A 25028-nucleotide genomic window follows, 5' to 3' on the forward strand; every position below is an offset into this window, starting at 1 on the left:
CCCCCGATGATGAAGGGGCTGTAACCCTGAGGGGGAGACCTCCGCGTGACAGTGAGTCACTCTGGTGGTGGGTTGTGGGGTTTTTTTTTAACAGCATGAATTATTGGACTAAAAAGATTGCATTCATCTCAGCCTTATTTAAACAGAGTAACTTCCTACAGCTCTGTTGGGGAGCAAAGCATGTAAATGTGAAAAGTGAGCTCACAAAATCTAAAATGTTTTTTTTTAACCTATCCTGATTGTGAGATGTTGGTGATTTGACTCATGATTATATGAATGTTTGGTGTTGGCAACACTGCAGAGTTCTGGTGGATTACAGACACAATTTGCCACTTTGAGGGGACTGCAAAAGGAAGGGTGCAGGGTAAGCAGCTGGCAGCTCTTCCCTTTGCCCATGGTGCGTACAGGACAGTACTACTAGCAGGAGGAGCAGAGTTGATCTCCCTGTCTCAACAAGAAAAAAGGGACGATGACAGACCCAGAAGCTAGTTTTCCTGTGGCTGTCCCTGTCACCTATCTCCCCAGACAGACCTAAGGAAGCAATGTCTTTCAACTGGATAACTGGCGTTCACTAGGTAAATTGAGACTGCAGTTTCTTTCTTGCTAGTCACTGTTAGCATTACTGAAGATAAAGACCCAAATGAAAGGATCAACAATAAATGAAAGCAGGGTTTTGAAATGATACAATACTTCAACGCAAACATACTTTGTATGAGAAGTCTCAGGGGGCAGCAGTGTTAGTCTGTAACTACAAAAAGGAGTAGTTCCGTGGCATCTTAGAGACTAATATATAGGGTCATAAGCTTTTGTGGGTAATACCCACTTAATCAGGTGAGCTGGACTGTAAATAACAGAATCCAAGATATATATATAATAGCAAAAGAAGTACCTGTCAATTGTAGGACCCCTGTTAATGAAGCTAATTAAGTGAGCTGGAAGTGTCCCATTGATAGCTGCTGATGTTAAAATGTGGATGTCAAAAGCGTGGAAAACTGGCTTTGTAGTGTTAATCAGTTAAAGTATTTTATTTAAGCCCAGGGTAACAGTGTCAAATTTGTAGCTGAATTCCAGTTCTGCAGTGTCTCTCTGTAATTGGGTGATGAAACTATACTGTGTATAGTTCCCTTTGCACTTTCTGTAATTCCACTTGCATGTGTCAGCATATGTGATGACAATAATTCCCAGTAATATATAAAGTGTGAATAGTCTGAGAATGAATCTTGCGTAAGAAATAAAAATGGGCTAAACATACAGAGAAGGATTTTCCACCTACAGGTTGTTGCTTTCCCCCATCAGACACAAACTTAAAGGGTAGTCCTGAAGCACCTTATAGACTAACAGATTTATTGGAGCATAAGCTTTTGTGGGCAAAGACCCACTTTGTCAGATGCATGTCATGCTCCAATAAATCTGTTAGTCTATAACAGGACTCCTCGTCACTTTTGCAGATCCAGACTAACACCGCTATCTCTCTGATACTTAAAGGGTAGCGGTAGAATTCCTTGTTCATGTTCCAGTGACATGACGAGCCCTGTATAGAATCAGGATAGTTTCTTGATCACAGCACTCAGTGAAAGCTCCTCCAATCCCATCCATCCTATTTAACAGGAAACCTTCATGGTTTCTTTAATTTCCTTTTTGCCTCCTCCTGTTCCTTCTTTGTTGCCCCAAGGAATATCACTATGTGGCATAGCAAAACTATTTGACACAGGTGAAGGAGATGGTGGGGAAGTTCATGAATGAATGGAATTTGGGCCTTGTAAAAGTGAATAGGGTTCATCTGAATGACTTTGCTGTAAGCCTAGTTTTGCTTGAGCTAGTTATATGCTTCAGGGTGTACTTCTTCACTATACTCTTCCCCACAAAAAACAAGCTTTCTTTGAATATATGCGCTCAGGCTACGTCTACCCTGCAAGAGCGCGTCCACGCTGCAAAAGCACATCAGAAAAGCTGTGCGCTTTTGTGCAAGAGAGTGTCTAGACTGCATGGATGCTCTCTTGCAAGAAAGCTCTGATTGGCCACAAGGGGACCTGTGCTTCTTTCGATAGGCTGATTTTGTGCAAAAAAACCCCGTGTTTCCCATCCCCACACATCTTTTTGCACAATAACTCTTGAGCAAAAAGGAGTTATTCCTCGTAGAAGGAGGAATACCTATACCACAAAAACCCCTCTGTTCTGTCGATTCACTGTAAATTTTCTTGAACAAAAACGCGCTTGAGGTGCAGATGCTCCACGAGTTTTTGTGCAAAAACAGCAAAAACTCTGCACTGTAGACATAGCCTCAGACTCAACTTTGCTTTTCATCTTGAGGAACATCCTGTTACTTTAGGAGTGAAAGAAATCTAGAATGGCTTCTGAACTTCTCTCAGTTTGGGAACATAACCCACACAGCAAATGTAACCCGCACTTCTAGTGGATGTGGTTCACTGACCCATGTAGTGGTACTTAGCCCACAGGGAGAGAGATACAACTGAGTGAGCTCTACAGCCTAAGATGAGAATAAAGTAGCTTTATATCTCAAGCTGTAGAGGGTCCTCTATTAAGCTCCAGAGGGCCCAAGTTCAAATCTGCCTTGTGGCAGTTACACTTGCACAAGTAGTGTTTTAATCTGATTTTTATGGACAGGTATTAAGCTGTAGGCAGAAGTATAGCTCCTTAAAATGAGCAGATTGTTTACTCTGTGTAACGTATGTGAACATTTGTATAATGTTGCACTTCTATAATATTTTACACACTGAAACACAACACAAACGTTCATTAATCCTTAGTTCTCTGTGTTTACCCATTAGAGATAGTAATGAAGAGGATAAATGACTTCTCCAAAGCCATTAATATGAATTATTGTCTCAGGGTCATGACTTCCTGGCAGGGCCCTCCCTAAAGGGGTATGGGCCCGGAGCATCCCCTCACCCATCTCAGACTCTGCCCTCACCCCTATTCCACCCCTTCCCTATTGCCAGGCAGAACTATAGTTCCCCCAAGCCCTAAGCAACAGCAGCTGCTGCTTTCTGTCTGCCCACTTGGAAAGGTATTAGTACCCCCACTAACAGCACCACAGATGTAAGTGTGGCAATGGGGCACGAGGGGGGAGGCATGACAAATTCCATGACATGGAGCGTTTCTGTACCACTGAGCTGGCTCCTACTGACATATGGACGGGCCATAAGGGCCTAAGATATAGTGCGTGAAATATACTATTGCCTCTGCTATTCGATTTACTATTGATGTGTGTAGGACTGGAACACCTAAGAGTCCAAGTTACGGAGCAAGAGCTGTACAAACACAGCACCCCAAGGCAACCCTCCTTCCCCGCTTGCACGCCAAGCAGAAGGGACAACAGGTGGCTACAAGGAGCAGGCAGGAGGAGGCGCACCCAGCTGAGCGAGGCGGGGAGGAGGGGTTTGCGCTCCACACTTGCCTCTGGAGCCCTGACCGAGGCTGTGAAGTTACGCACCTGCTGCGTGTGTCTCCTCCCAGCAACGCGCCCCCTCCCCTCTCGCCAGCCAAACAGCCCAGGCCGCAGGGGCGGGAGCCTCCCCGCGCTCCGGGCGCAGCGTGGGGCTGGCGCCGGGTCAGGGACCCCCTCCCGGGCGAAGGGTGAGTGGCGGGAAGCTGAATGAAGCGCGGCGCTGAGTGTGAGGCTGGAGGGGGCGGGGGAGGAAGGGGAAGAGCCTGGGCCGCTGCCGGGCGGGGCCTCAGCCGGCGGCGCCGCGCTGTGTCTGGCCGGTGCGCCGCGCTCCAGGGCTGCAGGGGAGCGAGGCCGGCTCGGCGCTTAACTTCTCCCAGCGACGGGGTCTTGCCGCTGCCCGGGCCGGCCGGAGAGCGAGGGCGGCAGGAGCCTGGGGCTGGAGCGCGGAGCCCCCGGACCAGAGGCAAGTGCGCGCGGCTCTTGCCCTCCGCTGCGTCCCCCGGCGGGGCAGCAGCTGCGGCGGCGCTGGGCAGCAGAGGGGGCTGGCACCTGGGGAGGCGAAGCGGGATGGTGGGCGCGGGTGCCGGGGCGCGGGAGGCTGCTGCGGGTGGCGGTGGGGAAGGGGAGGGCGCGCAATAGCGGGGTTGCACGGGCCCCTGCGAGTCGCCGGGGAGGCTCCGTCCTACTGTGTTTTTTCCGTTCGTAGCTAGCCGTGGATCCGGATTGAACAGGTGGGGAGGTGGTGTAATGACATCAAATGCTGCAAAGCCTTTCCCCCCCCCCCTCGCCTTTCAAACGGATACTGGTGAACCAGGGGGGAGGGAGGTGGGAAACGTACCAATTGTTCCCCTGGTTCAGTTACAAAGGCAGGTTTGTTTATTTGGCATCCTTGCAGGTGCTAATGCGTCTCTGCTGCTGCCTGGTGGTCGATCCGATGGATTGTAACCTGGTTCTAGGAAGTTGTTTAGATGGTTAGCTACCTTGTTCCGTGTCAGACAGTAAAATCAATGCTCTGGAACAAGAATAATACTCCATGACCACTCTTATACAAGCTGCAATGTGTACAGCTACTTCCAACAAAACCCAAACCCCATCCTGTTGAGGGCCTATGTGCATCATAGACTGTGTAGTACTGCTAGGTCATTGTAAACATCAGGGCATTTAAGGATTTGTGTTTTCCAGAATTTTGCCTTCTGCTTACTGAAACGATGCTAACACAGAGAGAGCAACAATTTGACTCTCTGCTTCAGAGTTTTGTAATCACAGAAGACAATTATCCTTCCTAATCTCAACCTGTGCTGTAGCAGTCTAGTAAAATACAGCAGTCTTCATCAAAATGCAGTACTGTACTGTATAGAAGACTGGCTTACACAGATTGTTCAGTAGAGATTTTCTAGGTAGGGAAATCATAAGACAAGCAATGATTTATTTTGCTGAATATAAACCTGAAATTTCAATGTGTGTGCTGACAAAAATACTCCAGTGAACAAGAGAATTTATACTAATTATGTTCCCACAGCCTAATGAATATGTGCATAGATGAGAAGGCTGGTAGCCTGATATTTGCAGTAAGATTGGCTATATGTATAGCCCTTATCTGTGAGCCAGGTGCTAAAATGTTGTCCTGTCCTCTTTGAAAAGAATGCCACAAGATACAGTTGAAGTATATCTCAGAACCTAACAAACATCCTGTAAGTCAATACATAACATTTCAGGGATTGGAGAAGTTGAGGCTTTTATGTGAATTAGTCCTGATTCTACAAAGACTTAACTTAAGTTTTGGGAAGGACTTGCAATTGTAATAGATGGATTTAAGATGTCTGCTGAAGCAGAAAACTGTCTCATAAATTTAGCAGACCTAACATATAGTATATCACATGGTGGTTTCCCTAGAACAGCAATGCTTCCTGGAACCAGTTGATGCACTATTTAGGTAATCAACATCAATCTAGAGTTTGCTTAGTTTTTGTTATACCTCTTCACCATATGAAAAACAAACTTCTGTGTATTTGCTGTGCTCATTTCTACTTCAAAATCTATTAGGTCTTGTAATTAAAATGTCAGTAGCTGTTGGCTCGTGTCACTTTTAAAAGGATGTTGCTTGAGGTGAAGCAACTAAGTTGTACTTTTCAGAAACAAAACGAAAACAAACTACGTGAAATGTTTGTATACATTTTTTGTGCTTATCTTCAATAATGCAAGAAGGACTCAATTTGTAGCAGAATTTCGGGGGGGGGGGTTCCTCTTAAACTTAGAGCAATGACAGTTGAGAGAATTTGAGTTTAATCAGAATTCATTTACCATTATGTTAAATATATTTCTTTAAGAACTTCAGCTTGTGACCTAGACAAACTCTGTAACCTATGCAAGAATTTCTGTGCTGATTATGCTGTTTCGTAGGCTGTTCTGTTAAATTATCTTCTAAAATCCTCTCTAATTTTCAGAGCACAAAACACATGTACTGCTGACTTGATAGCCATAGTGGCTGCTTTTGGCATTTTCAGTGCTTTTCAAGCAATTTTCCTGAATATGTTCAATTTTCATGTTTTTTTTTCCCCCTCCCTACATCTTTGTATCATGGGCAACCAGCAACTAGAAAACATAATTCAGAAAGAACAGTCTATAGCTAATGGAAAGTTCTGAACAGAGAAACATTGTTCTCTAAGCCTGTTTCTATAATTAAAATCCCCAGGAAAAGCTCATACATAACAAGTAATTACTAAACACAAAGCCGTTAGCAATGTTTTTCTTTAGTTTTTTATTCCCATACCCCCTCATTAGGTAAGTGCATCTTACAGTTGGGAAATGATCCTTCATCCATTAAAGCCAATGAGATTTTTTGCCATTGGATGTCAATGGGTAACCAGTTACCAGCATCACTGTTACTTACCAGGTATTTACCAGTTAACTGGTGTCCCAGCCAGGCTGGAATTGCAAGGGGCAAGGGGGCTGCTCCAGCCTGGCTGGGCCCACTGCGCTGCAGGTCCAATCCAGCCGGAGTGGCCCAAGGCATTGCAGGCTGTGCTGACGCAGCCTCCTACTGTGGGATTGTGGTTAACCAGTTAACTTTTTAACCAAAATTTTACAGCCCTAGTTTCTTGTAAATACAGGATTATGTCTGTGCCTTTGTTATACCAAAGCATTTAAAACCATGCTTAAATCTTATTGAAGTAAATTGGACTTGAGCATGTGCTTAAAACACTGTGAAACATACGAATTGTGGCTTTCTCATATCCAATACCCAAATAAATTGACCAAGGCATCTGCTTTTTTTTTTTAACACCACTGAGTTGACCAGAAGGTCTAAAAGTACCTTTTTGGTGGTTTGCTTGTAGTTTAGTTTATGTAGTACTAATAGCCCATTAGCTCATGCAGCTCCATTACACTAATAACCGCTCCCTGCTTTTTCTATGATGCGTAACCAATGGCTGTTAAGTCTCCTGGCACGTCTTGAAGAACCTGGTATCTTAGGCAACATTCCTCTTTTAATGCTTGATCAGCTCCTTTGAGGCACAGAGTCCTTTGACTTTTTTGTTTCAGTGGGAGATCGGGAGAGCTGTGCAGCACTCCTAAGTGCTGAGTATGTTGCCGAATTGGGAGCTGCTGCTGAGCTCATAAATGTTGGTTTTGCCTATTGCAGTCACTGTACTACTAGTGTTTTAACTTATGAATCTGTAAAATGCTGTAAGAGATTTTTTTGAGTAGAGTTGGTGTGGTGTAATTCTTTGTTACCCTTAGTGGCTAGTTGGCATCAAAGTTTACACATATGAGATCCAAATAAGCTAAAGTTTTAACTAAAAATATTCAATAACAGTATTTAGAAGTACAGAACGAAGTAAAGGGAAGGTATATATATATTCAACTATACTCACCACTTCAAAAATCACATAAGTAAATCCACACTTATAAAATATTATGTTCCAAAACCAACTTTAACTCTGCCCTTCAATCCCTGCCCAGCACCAGGCTCTAGAACAGAGGAAGTCTTTTATACCTACTCACACTGGGCCCATATACCTTTTGAACATGAGCTATATAGCTTCTTAAATCACCACTGTGTGGCCTGTATTCACAGGCTGTCTTCCATTATAGCTGCTCATTTTGGCCTGGAGGTCCATCCTTAGGTGTACACAGCCTACTCAGCTACGTGGGGCACTGCTAAATTTAGGGCACCAATGATACTCCAAATTTAGTGGTGCCCTATGCTGCATATGCCTAGGGCCACAAATAGCCATGGACAGCACCAGCCTTGAGGGCCCCAATCCCTTGCCCTTTGCTCTGTGTCCCAACCTTGTCAGACCTAATTTCCCAGCCTCCAGCCCCCTGGTCAGCCTGCTGGCCTCAATCTGCTGGCTGCCTCCCCTTCCCACTCCACCTGCCAGACCGCAGTTCTGGCAGGCTGCACTGCTCTCCTTTCCGTCTGCTGGCCTGCAGCTCCAGCCAGCTATGCCACTCAGTCTACCTGCTACCCCACTGGCCTCCCTGCCCTCTTCTACACCCCCCCCCCCAAGCTCTTGCCTGCATAATCTTGCCCCATAGAGTAACTGCTCCCCCCCACCTCCAGCCCCAGCAGGGGATGGAGGGTGCAGGTGCTCAGGCTGCACAGGGCACCAACAATCATAAGGATGGCCCTGTATTAACACTTGGATTCTTACTGTCCTTCTATAGACTTAGTCATTTTCCTCCATCCCAGCTTTTGTCTATGATCAAAAGACTACATATCACATCTTCATCACATAGTTCAAAAATAGCAGCCTTTCCCCATTCCCTCTGAGGCAGAAAGTTGAACTACCCTATCTGCCCTCCCTATGTGAACTGGAAATTCCATTCTATCTTTCCTGTTCATCCTCCCAATATGAGTCAGAGAACCATAACTTCCCTAATATAGGCCACGCACCCATCTTTTTCCAATCTTCTTTTCATATATGCTCCAGACCTGAGTATAATGTATTCATCAGACCTAGATGTATTACTTTTATACTAAGGAGGAAAGAGAGCAACAAATGTTTTTAATTTGCAGTACATGATGTGGAAAAAATAAAGTTGGAGTCATTGTAAGTATTCCTTTGTCTCTCGTTACTCATCAGGGATTTTTTTTTAATGGTGCAGTATGAAATTTTTCAATACAAACCCGCCCTCCCCAAAATCTGCATCACAAGAACATTTTAAGCACTGCAAAGTTAAGCACTCAAGAAATGTCAGGAGTTGTCAACACACCCTTAACTCTGCCCTATTGTGTGTATACTCTGCAATATCTTGTATTATAGATTCGTAGGCCATATTTTCTGCAGGATGCCTCGCTTACTCAGAGTATCAGATTGCTGGTGGCTAATGAATGTTGGAGCTTTCTTTTTATTTGTAACAAATTTCTGCATCGGGATTGTATTTAGTCTACTGAGAACTTCAAGCTAGTTTCCTTTCAAGCTAGTTTAGTCCCAGCTTGTTATATAGGTTGGACCTCCCTGGTCCGGCTCCTTCAGGATCTGATGGGCTCTGGAAAAGGGAGTTTTCTGGACCAGGGAAGATGAGTGGGGGCATCAGCCTCTCTGCTGGGCAACTCTCCCCAGCTACCTGGCACCACTGCCGTCAGCCTCCTGCCTGTGGCAGCCTTGCAGGCTTTGCAGCCCCATGAGTGGCTCTTCCTGGCCTGGGAGTTCCAGTGCTGGCCCTGCCAGTTAGGGGCTCTGTGGCCATCCCCCACACTTTCTGGCTCTGTCAACATCCTGACCCCTTGTGAGCTCTGCTGTTGCCCCTCAGGCTCCAGCATTCCTGCTGGCTTCCCAGCCAGCTGTGGGCTCTGCTGGCCGGTTCTGCTCCCAGCCACTGGTAACCTCTGTACTGGAGTTCTCTAGTCCAGCAACCAAAAAAAAGCTCCTAAGTCTCATGGGATTTAGATGCTTAATTTTTTATAAAAAGTACCCTGTATTTTAATTTTTTTATTCCCTAATTTCAGGTTCAGATTAATCCTTATCTGACAAATCTACATGTTTTGTAAAGCAACTTTTTGTCAGCTTTTTGTTCATACTTTCAAAAAAAGACATAATACGGGAGTTGTGCACAAGGTGGACTCACTCCTTTGGTGAATTTTAAATTCATCATTTGCATATACTGTTGTCTGCATATGCAAATCATTGTATTTGTGTGTCCAAGCTTGTGTTTGCATAAGCAGTTATTTGGTATGTGTACACACATACAATTTCATTTGAGCAAATGTAGGCTTTTTGCACAGATCACCTATTACATAGAGCTTTGAAAATAGACTCTCTGGCTTATTGCTCTGTCTTTTGTCAGATGACTGACTGGGGGTGGATGAATGGAAGGAATTCAACATCTCAGTGCAGTTCCTCTGTAGAAGATCTCAGTCTCCAGATCAGAATAAAGATGGCTGTCCTTCTACAACCACCATATGGCTCCACCTTGCATGCTGATTATAATCTCTGCTGCTGCTTCTGATGGCCTCTTCTTTGCCAGCCAGTTCAGAGGTTGGATGGATGGGTCTACTCAGTGATTTGTAGGTAGGCGTGCTAGGGATGTAAGCAGCTAGTCAAGTAGTTGACTACCTGATAAGCATATGCTTCTCAGGTAGTCGCTCCCCTGCCCCCGCCCTGGCAGCAAGGTGCAGCGAGCAGTAGCCAGTGCTGGGGGAACCAGCTTAAAAGCCAGTTCCCCCCACCACTGTCTCCATTGTGGGGAAGAAGGGGAGTAGAAATGCAGCAGGGGACTGGGCGCGAGCCGGGAATCAGCTGTCCCAGCTTGCATCCAGTCCCAGATACTGCACCTCTGCTTTTAAATGTAGAAAGAGCCAGGTGGCTGTTACTACATTTAAAAGGAGAGCAGCAGTGGGTTTAGCTCCTGGGGCCAGGAGTTAACCCTGCTGTGGCTCTGCAGTTCCCCCCCTTATCAACTAATCGACTCCATCCATTACTTGATTAGCTGATTAAATGAAATGTAACAGTCCTAAGGTGGCATGCCGGTTCTCTTATGCAGTCCCTCAGCCCATATTCACGATCCCACCCAATTATCTGCATTTCTATGCTTGAGTCTTTCTCATGCTCAGCTGTGATAAACAAATAGTTGACAGTTACTTAAGTCTTCGCAGGACTACAGTCTATGCATCTGATTAAGAATATCTGTACTGGGTCAGTATTGGTCATACCGTTTTCCATCTAGCCCAGCTTCTGGCAAACAGAGGGCATGGGACACCATTCTTGCCCATCTTGTAGTCATTGACCTATCCTATATGAATGTATCTAGCTCTTTTTTGAACAACTATTATAGTCTTGGACTTCACAGCATCCTCTGGCAAGGAGTTCCACAGGCTGACTGTGTGTTTTTGTAAATAAATGCTTCCTGTGTTTGTTTTAAAACTGCTATCTATTGCTTTCATTTGGTGACCCCTAGTTCTTGTTTTATGGGAAAGAGTAAATGACTCTTTTTATTCATTTTTTCCACACCAGTAATGTTTTCATAGAACTCTATCATATCCCCCCTTAGTCATCTCTTTTCCAAGTTGAAAAGTCCTAGTTTTATTAATCTCTCCTCATACTTTAGATATGTAAGCAATTGCATTGAAGTCAAACTCTTGTATGTGAATTTTTGCAGGATCTGGGCCTCATTCCCCAAATCTGGCTCTTGCATACACTTAACTTTATGCACCATGAACAACCCCCACAGAAGTCAATGACAGCTGCTCAGTGCACTAAGATAAGCACTGTTTCTTTGCAGGGCTGGGGTTTTATTGGTTTATTGTTGAGTGCATATTAATCCAGATTTTTTTGACACCTGCACATGCTATTTTACAAAAAGAAATCCCCATGAAATATGTTTGGATTTTTTTGGAACTTTTGTTGGGGGGGAATGGGGAGGCAAAGAGGGTGGAGAAAGGAATGAGTCCACCCACATTTAATCAGTTGATTCAAAACAAAGGAATGATTACAAAAAATGTTTTGGCTATGGAACGGGAAACCTTTTCATGGAAGAGCTCAGCTTCTGATCTTTGTTTCTATTAAAACGTGATAATGTAACAAATACGTTATTTTATTGAATAAGGATGTGTGTGATTAATCTCTTGCCAGATTGTGACTATTTTTAGTTTTATTTAAGTGGGAAAGTGAATTTAACAATGCGCTTTAATGGTGGAAAAGAAAATAACAAAGGTTAGTCGGTGTTTCTCAGGAGCCATGGAAAGCTAGATTTGATTTTTGTTTTATGCTTTGGGATTCGAGCTAGTCTGACTATTGGAGACCAAGATGGTACCTTAAGAGTGGTTGATTATCAGACATCTGCTTACAGCAAGGTTCTGGGAGCTTTCACTAAGCATATGGTGCTAGCCACAGAGGCAGGAGACTGGATTAGGTGACTATGGGTCTGACAATTCCTATGATAGCATGTAAATTTCAGTCTAACCCTACAGTAGAAAACTATAGGGAGATGGCTACTGTGAACAAGTGTCTTGAAATATGCTCTTTCATGTCTCTTGGGATTGAAGTGCAAATAAAATAAAAAACAAATAAGGGAAAAATATTACAAGATTTTTTAAGACCATTTTTGTATAGCTTAAAGAAAATGTAGATGTTGAGCTTGTATGTAATTAGTGTCAGATGCCATACATTTAGGAGAAACTTCATCTATATCACATTCAGAGACAAGGCAATGTTATTTTAGTAGTTATAGGGCTATAAAATAAAGCAGCTGCAGTTCCTCTGAGTTATGTGGGATGCAGCTAACAGAATCCAAGTGTTAATTTTATTCATGCTGTTCATGTAGGTGTACATTTTAAAAAGTTTCTTTTCCCTCCCTTTTCTTTTTGCTTAAGATTTGGCTTTCCCTGCTGGAACTCAAAAGACCAATAGCTCAGAGCTATAAATAGTTAGGTTGAGAGAGCTCTTAGAACTGTTACAGAATTGAAATTCCTTGTGAATATGAAGGTTGTGTTTGTGTTCAGAATTTGTACTCTTTATTTTCTACTTGATGATCTCTTCTATTGTTGGGCAAAAAGCCTTTAATGAAGTGTCGGTTATTCTTCTGGTATGTTGTCCTCTCTGTTGTGCATGATAGTTAATTCAGAGGGTTTTGGGAACAGGCACAAACAAATAGTAATTGTTTTGAGCTGTCCATGGATAAATACTGTCCAATTTATTTAGCGTCTGATGTACTTTTAAGGTGTTCACGTGCTGCACTGAAGAGAATCATACAAGTGCCTAGCTAGATTAATATTTGGTAAGATTTTTGTGGTGGTGTGCACATGTTCAGTGTTTTATAAGACCTCCTCTTCTTTTGGTCTGTGAAATACCTGGGTATAAAAGTGTCTTTAATAAAACATACTGTATGAATCTCTACTCACTGAGGGTTTCAGGGTGGCTGTGCTCACCAGTGTTCCCTGTAAGGTTTGTGGCTGGTCTGGGGGGATTCAAATGCTGACAGCTGATTAGCAGAGCACCCACAGATTGGTTTTGTGTTTTTTATTGGTGGTGCACATTTGCGCCTGCCTTGGTGCTCACGGATGGAAAAGTCATGTTCCCATTAATATCAGAGCTGCTCCTCCTGCAGAAACTCAAGCCAATACCATTTGAGTTCAAGTAGAAGCTTCATTAGCTGTTAGCATCTGATTTGTCAGACACTATTTACAGAATAATCAATTTACAATAACAATCCAAACTACATATAGAATAATCAATTTGACTAACTTAGTATTTTTCAAAGAAAGTATATTTATTTCCATTTATTTTTGTAGCTTTTGCTTGTGGTAGAGAATTATTTTTATGACTTAGTTTAGCAGTTCCGATTATAGAGGATATTTTACATACATACTGGGGAAGACTGGTAAATTGCCTTTGTGTATGGTGGATAATAAATCTTGTAACTCCAAGAACAGAAGTCCTTATCATAGCTGTAGGCTTGGCAATGTGTGTTAATGGGACATTAACTGTACCAGTGATCTGAGATTTGATTGGGGATGGCATCTTCTGTAGAAAAGAAGGTTGAGAATAATCTGTCATGACAAAGATCTGCGGGTCCTAGATTACGGTTGAAATTGCAATTCTGTCACAGTAAGGTTGGTTGCAACTGAGCACATTTTACAAGTCCCCTGGGGTATTCAATTGACTTAGAGAAGTCTGTGTAACTTTAACATACAGGCTGAACAGCTCTAGTCTGGTGCACGCTGGTCTGGCAACATCTATGATCCAGTATGGTTTTAGTTAGCTGGATATCCACTTATCATGGGTGTGGCTAAGTTTCCCAAGGTCCCATAAAGTTTGTTTACAGCCACCAGTCCTGGCTCTTGGTGTTCTGTGCTGTTATTTAGCTTTAATTTACCTCAAGTATCTTCTAAGATCCCAGGAAGCAGTGCAAGAAGTGTTGGTAATACTACAAGATGATATTGCCATGGTTTGGCAAATTCTCTGGTTCGGCACTGGTTTTCTAGAGGTGCCAGACTAGAGAGGTTCAACCTGTATGAAGCTTTCTTCTGCTCCATATGTTTTAACTGACACCAGTCTGTAATAGCTCCACAAGGCTGAATACATATCCAAAGATCTGCATGGTTGTCCCAATCTTGCTGTTGTCCGCTACGAATACCCTGTTTATCCCTGCTTCCCCAGCAATGAGTAGAAGAGTGATGAAGAGCCCCACAACTGATCTATATCACAAGAATCACTGTGACTATATGGCGATCTTCCATGGGCCTGGTAAGATGGTTTTAGGACCAGTATGTCGCTGCACTGAAACATAAAGAAGCCATGTTTTCCCAGAGAATCTAACCTTTTATCTTTGTTGCTGGCACTTGTGTTCCTGTGAACTAAGATTTTTTTTTCTGTTTAACCTTTCTGAGCACTGAGTGGTTGACTAGTCAACGGACGTGAATGGCTGCATAATTTTGTTAACTGTAGTCACTTAGCACAAGTTTGTGGAATCCTTCCCAGCTCCTCCAACGTACAAGTTAGTTACAAAGAGTGCATATAATTCAGTATTGCTTTTTTATATCGTGCATCAATTTAGCCATGGTCCCAAAAAAGACATGGTAACCCTTAATACTTAAGAGTTCTGAAAGCTAAAGTTGAGATTTTTTTGCCACATCAATCAGTTGGGAGGCTTCCTGTCCTTGCTTTTCAGTTCTTCTAGTGTAGAATTTTTTTTTTTTCAGATACATACACAAATCGTTAGGGGAAGATGAAGTCTGACGATCCTGTCAGCAGTATCAGTAAGATGGGCATCATTCTTCAAGTAAACATCAGTTATGCTCTATAATGCTCATGGAAAATGTTCAGTATGTTAGAGCTCTTGGAGAAGTGACTGTATACCAGGGGTGGCAATTTTTAAAAGGGGGCCGCTTCAGAAATTTCTGAAGTGGCCCGGGGTGACACCGGAAGGGGTGGAGCCTTGGGTTAAAGGGTTGGGACCAGTAGACTTCTTGTGCTTCCCCAACACCCTGATTGGCCTGGGGTGGGAGAGGCCTCCTCCCCTGCCCCCTAGAGGGAAACACCAGCTGTTTTAAAACAGCTGGCAGTTCCCTCTAGCTGGAGGAGACCTTGTGTGCTCTCCTGGCCCCCAGGCCAGCCAAGGCCTGTGAGCCAGGGAGCATGTGAAGTCTCTTCACCCCTGCAAGAGCGTGCAGCGGCTAGAGAGACACCGGCTGTTTTAAAACAGCTGGTATGTCTCTAGCCCGGGGCTGGGCAAAGAGCCCTCTGTGGGCTGGATTCGGCCTACCAAACCGGTGAATCTGGCCTGCGGCCGCCCTGCCACTCCCTCACCCCCAAGCCAATCAGCCTGGGGCGGGGAGTGTGTGGTGGCTAGAGACACATGCCGGCTGTTTTTAAACATCCAGCATGTCTCTCTAGCTGCCACGTGCCCCTGGCAGGGCAGGAACAGGATGGGAGAGACTTTGTGCTCCCTGTCCCCAGGCCCTTATTGGCCTGGGGGCGTGCAAAGCTCTCTCCCCCGCTTTCCTGCTAAAGACATGCGGTAGCTAGAGGTAAAGGCTGGCTGTTTTAAAACAGCTGGCATGTCTCTCTAGCCACTGTGCACTCTTGAATGGGCAAGGAGACGACACACGCTCCTCCGTCCCAAGGCCCTTATTCGCCTGGGAGGAAGCAGGATGGGCTGTAGGCCAGATCTATCGGCTTGGCAGGCCAGATCTGGCCCGTGGAGGGCCCTTTGCCCACCCTTGTTGTATACCTAATGGAATGCTTGCACAGTAAGTGAGAACAACAGGTTTATATACATCTGTTTTTCCTGAGGGAATTCTGCGAGAGTAGCTCCCTTGAAATCAGTGGGACTATTCAATCTAGGTAAAGTTACAAACATGCATAAGACTTTGAAGGACTGGGGATGGACTTGAGACAAAGCACAGATCTTCAGTTATGACACACTTTGAGTTTTTAGATCTATGTTTTTGTGAGCCTGCTTTGCTTTTACTAGTAATCTGGGATTATATGAATAAGAAAATCCTTATACAGCAAGTTTTTTCTACATACATCAGAAATTGTGTCCCAAGTTTTTGCCTTCATACGCGCTTGTCTGTTTTCCTAAAATGTGCCATTATTGCTACCACTAATGCAGAACTACTGGCAGTCACACTTGTTGCAACACTTGTGTAGATTGGCCTCTGGCATTTTGATCACCTGATCCTGTAGTCCTTGTGATCGCAAAGCTTTTGTAAACTTCTCTGGAAATTAAGAATGTGTCAGTACTGTTGCAATACAAACTGCTCTTTTATCACTTCTACAGAACAGGAATTTGTTTTTATTATTTCCAGATACAGGTACAATAAAATAGACGTTTATTTACCTTTTTTCCAAAGTCTCAAAGGAATGCCACTCAAAGACTGCATACTAAACAAATATGACTTTGGATATTTTTTTGAGTATGAGAATCAGAAGATTGATCATACATTCCTTTTGGTGTGATATTTTATAACCTAGGACTTTTGGGTAATGAAAGGAACATCAAAGTTCCTCTAGCAACAGAGAATTGATCTTGCATTATAATTTCAGATAAAATATCAGACATAATTGTTTTGTTAACAGGGTACATATTTAAGGTAAATATGTTGCATTCCTGTTGAGTTTACTTGCTTTCACACAATGCTTATTTTAGAAGTGAACACAAGCTAAAATGAATTGTAAGAAACCTTGTTTTTAACCTTTTAAAAAAAATCTGAGCACAGGGTCTTTTTGCTGGGAAAATATTTGTACCCAGTGTTTGAGTCAAACATAGCATTAGCATTGTGCTAATGAATCAAAGTTGAAACTTAGTAGAAACAGTAAACAAAAGCGAACTGTTGAGTGAAATGGCAAAAATAAAGAGAACAGCACAAATGATGCAAAATACGCTAGATTTTTTTCAGTTTTTAATAAACTTAATGGTGTTAGTCACATGGTTTTAGTCACATGGTTAAAGAAACCTCTACAAGGGCAGTTTAGTAACTGGCAGGATGAAGCCTGTGATGCAACAACAATCAGTGTCTCTGGGTGCATCTACACTGCACCCTTACCTCAAAATAAGCTATGCGGTTTGTACTACATAATTTGTGTAGCTTATTTCGAGGTAATTTCAAAATAAAGTGCTATTCTGAAACGTCCCTTAACCCTTGTGGAATGAGCGCTACAGGGATACTGGAATGCATGCCCATTATTTTGAAATATATTTCAAAATAATGGGCTGCTTTAAAGACCCGGAATAGCTATTTTGGGATACTTCTGGTATCCTGAAATAGCTCTGCAGTGTAGACGTAGCCTCTGAGGCCTTGTCTACACTTACCACTGCAGGAATGAAGCTCCTAGGTATTGATTTAGTGGGTCAACTGCTAATGGTGCTCCAGTCGACTCCAGTACTCCATGGGAGTGAGAAGAGGAAGAAGAGTTTCTTCTGTTGGCACCATGGCATTCCCGCTGCAGGGAAAGTTGAACTAAGGTATGTTGACTCCAGCTACTCATGTAGCTGGAGTTGCATTCAACATTACCCTCTTTTGTAGACCTGGTCTAAGACCTGCAGGCAAGTGTGGTCCTCTTCAGAGGTGCTAGTCTCCAAATCCTCACATTGGTGTGATTAGTCCATTGATGATGATGGGTTGTTACAGTGGGAGGCAGCAAAGTCTGGTGTAATGGGTGTCAGGAGACTGATTCTGAAGCTGGATTGGGCAACTTGATCTGGCCCTAATTAAAGCTGCGGTGTTGTCACTGATGCAAGATCACACCATTCCTGTGTGAGTCTGAACCTGTCCCATGACCTCGTTGTGTGACATGTACACTCGCCATGATTTGCCTGTAGTTATAGTGGCCTTTGACCCACTTTCCTTATGTCTTTAGGAGAGGTCTTATCAGCATTTTCCCATTTGGGATTTTTAACTAATCAGCCCCTGATCCTTTGGGAAGCTGACCAGGGTGGGCCCATTCTGCTATTTCTACCTCAACATTTAGATTAAGTATCTTTAGAGGACAAGTGCCTGCTTCCCATTGAGCCTTTTTCTACTGAGGGACTGGAAAAACATTAGCATTCACTTGGCTGCAGTGCCTTAGCACTTCAAGATGGGGGCATGATTCGCAACTTGTTGAGACCTACCCATTCTAGCTTTCATTGAGTTAGCATGCTAAAAACAGAGTGTAACCATGGCAGCAGGAGAAGCTAGCTGTACTTCCCATCAACACACAGGGCATCTAGTTCATGCCACAGCTCGTGCTGCTGTGACTGGATTCTGATTTTTTTTTTAAGTGCACTAGCCCAATGGGAAATAGTGTTTCTCCTTGAGCTCGGAGTCAGACCCCCAAGCTTGACCTGTAGACATCCCCACTAGTGCATGTTCAGGGCACTAATGATGCACCTCTGCCCAGTGTTTCAAGGACTTACCCCTGCTGGAACTAAGGGAAGGTCCTTGAAGAGGACACTGAAATGAGCTGGCAGCTCTACCTTCCTACTAACGATACCTCACATGGCTTGAGAAGAGCTGTTGTCTTAAAAGGCAGGTGTGGGAACAGGTTGGCCAGCTATTATCTTCCAAAAAGTTATTGAGAAAAGGGTGAACCAAAAGCTTCCTCCCACACTAAAAGATTACAAAAGAGAAGATAGAATAAAAAGGGGGGGTAATGTAGAGTGTGGGCAGGAGCCTGAAATGCAGTCCTGAATCTTGAATGGTCAGAGAACATTTACGTTCACAAAGTCTTAAGTTTCATAAAAAGGTTGTTTTTTGTGCTGTTAATATTTAGAGTGTTACATAACTCGGTTTCTGCCCACCAAAATTCACATAAGCCAAAGCTGCCAGCTCTTTTGTAAGAATTTATGCAAGTTAAACTTGCACTTAAAACCATAAGACTCTTGAAGTTTAGCTTAGTTTTAGATTAAAGAAATCCTAATTTTCTGCTTATACAGTTTGAATGGTGGTAAATATACTGGGTGCTCTAGAATGTCAAGCTTTACTCAGTCAAGCTGGCTGTTCTATGGTGTGCCATGGGGAAACGTGTTCTCACCTTCCTGTTCAGCCCAGAGAATGGAAATAATATCCTATACCCACTGTAGTTACTGAGCCCCTCTATTACCTGACCTGCAAAGAACACCAAAGGTGAAGACTTACTTCCAAACATGGCTTTCTAAATGTCTATTTTATCTTATTAAAAGCAAGCAGTTGAGGCTGGTAGAAATTATTTATTTTCCATTTCGCCATTTTCAGTGTATTGTTTTGAAAGCTGTATATTAACATTTGTTCCTTGCATTCTGACTTGCATAGATCACAATCTCCAACTTCACTATGCAATACCTCCTTTGAGCAACTAAGCTGTGTTGCACATTTCCTCTTCAGTGTGCTTCGTTTTTTTCAGCTTAAATATTCATTCTCCTCTCCTGCACGTGACTTGCTAAAGACTAAGTCTGACTCTCGAAAATGTCCGAGGAAAATGTCCATTTTGAATTCAGCGTCGCATTCAGAATGGATTGACAGTCGAGAGTGAGGCTTATGGTACTGAGGCAACAAAAATAAGTCTCCTGATATTTATTACGCACCAGCCTGTTAAATCTTGCTGTATTTTTCACTTGTGGAGAACAAGTGGGGTCATTAGAAAATTAGACATAACCACTCTTCTGAAATGTGACAATGTTGAGGCTCTTTGTTCAAGCTTACTTTGACCCTTTGAGAATTTGCATGCTATTTTCCTAGTTGAATTGTTTTAAGAGAGAAAATTCAACAAGCAGTTCATGGTAGCACAGATAGAGATAATAGATGTCTACCTGATCTGAGAGCTGTCCCAAGACTTCTTTCAGTTGGGTCCAGTGGCACTTCTAGATGTTTTGTATGATACATAGGATCTTAATGGAGAGACAAACCAAAAAGAACTTTCCTTCACCTGTTAGCAAATTGGAATTCATTTTTCCAAGGAGCACTCTGCTACTCTAACTTTGTTCTGTTGGTGGATCTGATACACTGGATTTCATCATCTTACTTATGAGCCAGGCTTGAAAATATACAGCTGCTTGCTTGAGACAAAGAAATCCAGAAAGTAAACTACTGAAAGTAGCCTTGAGCTGCTCCGCTTTCGTGCTGCTAGGATTCGTTAAATGCTCTGCCCCCCTTCCCCCCCCCCCATCACTCAGCCAGAAGCACATAGGCTGGGATGGTGAACAAATTGTAGGGGACAGAACTGGTGGTATTCCTGTGATTGGCCCTGCACTGAGCTTTCTGCTTACATTCAGAATGAAGAAATGGAGCATTCAGCTCTGAATAACTCTCCTTATTATGAGGGTAGAGAAAGAGGTACTGGGACTCAAACCCAGCAAAGGGGTAGTGTTGAAAGAGATTAAAGTGGGAAGCATTGCCTTTTCCTAGTAACCAAAAGTGGAATGTGGAGAGGAATTTGCCCTTTGCAGCCCATCACATAGAACAACAAAAATCATTAGGGGTATGGAACTGCTGCCTTCTGAGAAGAGACTAATAAGATTGGGAGTTTCCAGTTTGGAAGAGAGATGACTAAGGGGCTCTCTAAAATCATGACTGGTGTGAAGAAAGTAAATAAGGAAACATGATTTCCTCCTTCCCATAACACAAGAACTAGGGGTCACCAAATGAAATATAGGCAGCTGGTTTAAAACAAAAGGAAATATTTCTTTACACAACAGTCAGCCAGCTTGTGGAACTCCCTGACAGGGGATATTGTGAAGACCAAGTTATAATAGGGTTCAAAAAAGAACTAGATAGGTCCATCAATGGCTATTAAGATGGGCAGGAAGGGTGTCCCTAGTCTCTGTTTGTTTGTCAGGCCTGGGAAGAGTAAAGCTTCCCTCCTTCATCCCCCCTAGCAGCCAGGAAGGAGGCTGCAATGCTCTGGACACCGGTACTAGCTAAGGTTAATATAGAAGAGGTCACTCGATACCTGATGGGAACTCTGCAATTCCCCTTCCTCCTGGCACTCTGGAGAGTGTTTCCATCTTCGTGTTGTACTGTGATTATGATTGTAGATCCCCTCCTGTGGTCTCGGCCTTGACTAGTAAGAATCTGGTAAACTTTTAAAGTCCTATATTAAAGTACATTTTCCTCCCTCAGCAGTTGCAGCTTTCCTGACATGTCATACTTAATTCCTAGAAAAAAACCTGGACGTATGCATATGTGTGTCTGCGTAAACCATCCACTGCCCTTCTGCATGGGTCTCAGGAATTAGAGATACTGCCTGCTCATTCTGAGTCATACTGGTTACAGCTTTCTGAAGTGTCATCTTCTGGCTGATTTGCTGAATAGTATTGACAGCACTGTTGGAGAAAGCTGTCAATTTTTCCTTGGCCCATCTCTCTCTGCTAAAGCTAGATAATATACCAGTTTAATGGAAAACTGCTGGAGCAGATTGAAGCAGGAGGAGTAAAGCAGTGACCTAGAACAAGAGCGTTTATTTTCAGTGAAGCCAGCCTTTATGTCAACCTTCAGTTCTTTCCCTCTTCAAGTTTTAGTAAAAGCAACTAACCATACTTTGGCTATGTCTAAACTGCAGGCTTCTTTCGGAAGAAGCTTTTCCAGAAGAGACCTTCTGGAAAAACTTCTTTTGAAAGAGCGTCTACACAGCAAAAGTGCAACAAAAAAGCAATGTTCTTTTTTTGAAAGGTTGGATCGATTGGACGCTATCTTGAATTTTAGTTGTGATTACTGTAGATGGAGTGGCCACCAGAGCACCTGTGCTTTTTCCTGGAGGTCTCTCCTTTCGAAAAAACACACTTCTGCATCCACACACACCTTTTTCTGAAAAGGCTTCTTCCTTGTAGAATGAGGTTTACTGACGTCGGAAAAACCCCTCTATTCTTTTGACTTTTAGTTGAAAGAACGCAATACCAGTGTGGAACGAAGTATTGTTTTTCCAGAAAAACAGCCGTTTTTCCGGGAAAAACTCTGCATTGTAGACATACTCTTTTTTGGTCTGGTAATTTGGGACTCTGCAACTGTGCACTGGTAAAGGTTAAAAAAATCTCTGCGTTTATAGTGCTAAGGGCTTTGTTCAACATATGTTTTTAACCTCAGAAATCGCTGGAATAAACATTGTTAAAGCTGTCAACATAAACAATTTTTTTTAATAGAATCTCAGGCACATTTCATCCCTGATGTCTTCAGTCTATCTTCCTGTGAGTGTAGAATGGTTCCATATTTTAAATTTACTAATAAAGTTCTTGGAATATGATAACTTCTGTCTGGACCTACAATGAAATCACCATGAAATGCTAAGTTTTTGACTACATGAGTTGTTGAAAACAATGGATTGTTACTTCACCATAAGAAAACATTGTCAGAACCCATGTATAGTTTCGTCTTTATAGTTAGTAGATTAAGTGTTGTGGGAAGACATTGTAAATACCTTTTGAAACGGCATGTTCATGTAAAGATGAATCATTTTACTATCAAATAATAATGAAATCTGTGCAACACACTTCGGTGGCTCTTAAAATTAAACATTAGGAATCTTTAAAAAAAAAAAAAAAAAAAAAAAAAAGGCAGACTACATCGCTGCCAGTTCTACTTTATAGCAGTAACTGGTACACGATAGGGATGTTAAATCAGCTAATCGAGTAGTGGATAGAATTTCCATTGACTACTTTATTAGTCAATAAGGGGAGAAACTGCAGAGCCCCGGGGCTGGAAGCTAACCCTGCTGCAACTCTGCCTTTTTTTAATTTGAGAGCCGCCAGGCTCAATACATTTAAAAAGAGGTGCAGCTTGGGGGACCGGGAGCGAGCTGGGAATCAGCTGATGCCTGGTCTTAGCTGCACCTCTCCCTCCTTTGCTCCTCCCAGCGCGGGCTCCTGTTCTCCCTCTTGCTGCCTCTCTCTGATAGAGGCAGTAAGGGTGAGGAGAAAGTGACTAGTCGAGTCACTACTCGACTACTCAATAAGCATATGCTTATTGTGTAGTTGACTAGTCGCTTACATCCCAAGTACATACTGTAATGGCCAATATTTTGGTTCTTCATGGAAATCCTGGTAAATGATCTTTGCAGGGACCTGTTACAGGGATGGGAGAATGCTCTCCCTTGTTTTAATCCAGAGATAAGGCAGCAGGTTGTGTGTGGTATTTCATGACCACTATTCCTATTTCTTGGTTAGAGTACCAGCACAAGCCTCTTCACTTCTCTCTCTTTCCCATCCCATTGCCCAAATGGTCTTCTGAAATGTCCCCCCCCCCCCCCACACACACAGCCTCTTTCCCATGATTCAGTCCAGAGAGCCATCACTAAAAATGCTTTCACAGTTGGATGCTGCGATTGTGTTTGCCGTTTCCTAGGCTCTCTGTAACAGGGCTCCTGTGCAGGAAATTAAATATTTTTCTTGGTTTTTTGGGACTTCTATGCCTTTCCGGAGTATGTCTGGAGCACAGTGTGGGTTTGCAGGATTTCACCTGAAAATCAGGAGAAAAGGCAAATTGTATTATAAAGCCACTTTTTCGTGTGTGTGTGTGTGTGTGTGTGTGTGTGTGTGTGTGTGTGTGTGTGTGTGTGTGTGTGTGTGTATGTATCAACCAGGTTACTCAGTATGCTAATAAGTTTTAGATGAGTAAAAATTAGTGATTATTTTAAAAACATTTTTGGTGAAACTGATATAATGAATGAGATAAAAAATAATCACACTAAAGATGGGGATGTGCATTTATAAGCGAAGTTGGTGTATAAGGAAATAGAAGCATGTGGAAGGTTCACCACCTTTAAGTCTGTGCAGTAAACATCTCTTTAAAATGAGTGTTTCATCAAAATGCTCGAACTCGTGTGCCTTTGCAGGCTGCTGAAAGAGTCATTATTGCAGAACTTTTGCTACTGATGTGAATTTAGCCACAACTGTTAACTGAATATCATTTTCTGTATATTTAGAACTTAGGCCTCAAAGCCGCTAATTACCAAACTTAGTAAACTGATCTTTTTGTAAACAGAAGCTTTTAATGTTATAAATTATAGCTAGTTATATTCTGCCCAGGATGAACTGATTTTAAACAGGATGGAAGTATTCAGCTGAATGCTTAGCATATAGTGCATAAATACCTTAAATCATGGTTTTGATTAAAGGCTAAATACTGTCCCGATTCAAACATTGGTTTTAATGACGTCATTAGGCTTGCTTAAGGCCAGTGTTTGTCCTTAGTTTTTAGCAAAACAGATTCTGAAACTTAAGTTGGTGTCTCTTTTGGATGGAAAAAACTCTTTTTATATCCCAAAATACTTGCTAGTGATATTTGTGTCAAAGTAGACTCTAGAAACAATGCAATGACTCATAAGTAATGTAGGTTACTTCCCCCTACAGGCCTCCCTCCTGTGGCCGGGATACTCTGAAGTAAATTCAGACGACATTCCTTTAAATTGTAACAATTGGATACAAAATGTTCTGTGTAGTTTAAATACTGATAATACTTTAAGAAAATAATAATAGCCACAAGTTTTTCTTGGATGAACAACAATTAAACTGCTTCTTTGAGGTCCTTACTAGACACCTTCCATTACTGGAGTAAGGCAAATTTTTGCTATACTCTTTGTTTGTGTGCGACATGCAAGAAGCAAATAAAAGTCGTCAAGTTAACTGAAGCATTATAAGAAATTCCAGGGAGTATGGAGCAGACATGTTTGTAAGTCTATAAAAAGGAAAATTGGCATGTTTAAACATGTTTCCATTTATTACACTTACACACACACACAGTAAAGTGACATGACTGATTCCTTCTGACCCTTGGTCATTTTACATAAACTTTCAAGAGTATTCAGCAAGTGTAATCATAATTCTAAGATTCTAAATTGCTGAGAGTGAATTCAGTGTGTTCAAATTGTTTGGAATGTGTAAATATTTTTTGACTCAGCTTTTGAAGAAATTAAAGATAAAGTTAAAACAGTGATAATGGCTGATTACACTTCTGTATCTTTGAAACATTTTTCAGACATTACCTAGCTGTTCATTCCAGCACCTTCTGAGTGCTTTGCTGGGTAATATTTAAATATCTCCCCTCCCCCACAAGGACAGGGATGGACAAGGTGCAGCCTGGGGGCCAGATCCAGCCTACCTAATATTTCGATCCTGAGTGTGTGCTGTGCAGCCAGTCTTGGTTCAGCAACTCATCACCCCAGTAACTTGTCTACGACCCCACTCTGGCTTCTGGCAGTCTTGGTTACCACAATTAAAGTGACCT

At 42.7% G+C, this 25028-nt stretch overlaps 1 protein-coding gene across 3 annotated transcripts in view; it reads left to right on the forward strand.

Moving 5' to 3' along the window:
• Positions 1-3414: 3414 nt before the first annotated feature.
• Positions 3415-25028, forward strand: part of PIP5K1B (phosphatidylinositol-4-phosphate 5-kinase type 1 beta) — a 169397-nt gene continuing 147783 nt past the window's right edge. Inside the window, exon 1 of one of the 3 annotated variants that reach the window (XM_006137852.4) lies at positions 3415-3597. The gene's annotated coding sequence lies outside the window, so the exon portion shown is untranslated. Of the gene's footprint in view, positions 3598-3674; positions 3873-25028 lie in introns of those variants that run through there. The other 2 variants (XM_006137851.4, XM_075931678.1) reach the window with 2 other exon arrangements.

This window comes from Pelodiscus sinensis, chromosome 6 (assembly GCF_049634645.1).
Source record: "Pelodiscus sinensis isolate JC-2024 chromosome 6, ASM4963464v1, whole genome shotgun sequence".
NCBI lineage: Eukaryota > Metazoa > Chordata > Testudines > Trionychidae > Pelodiscus > Pelodiscus sinensis.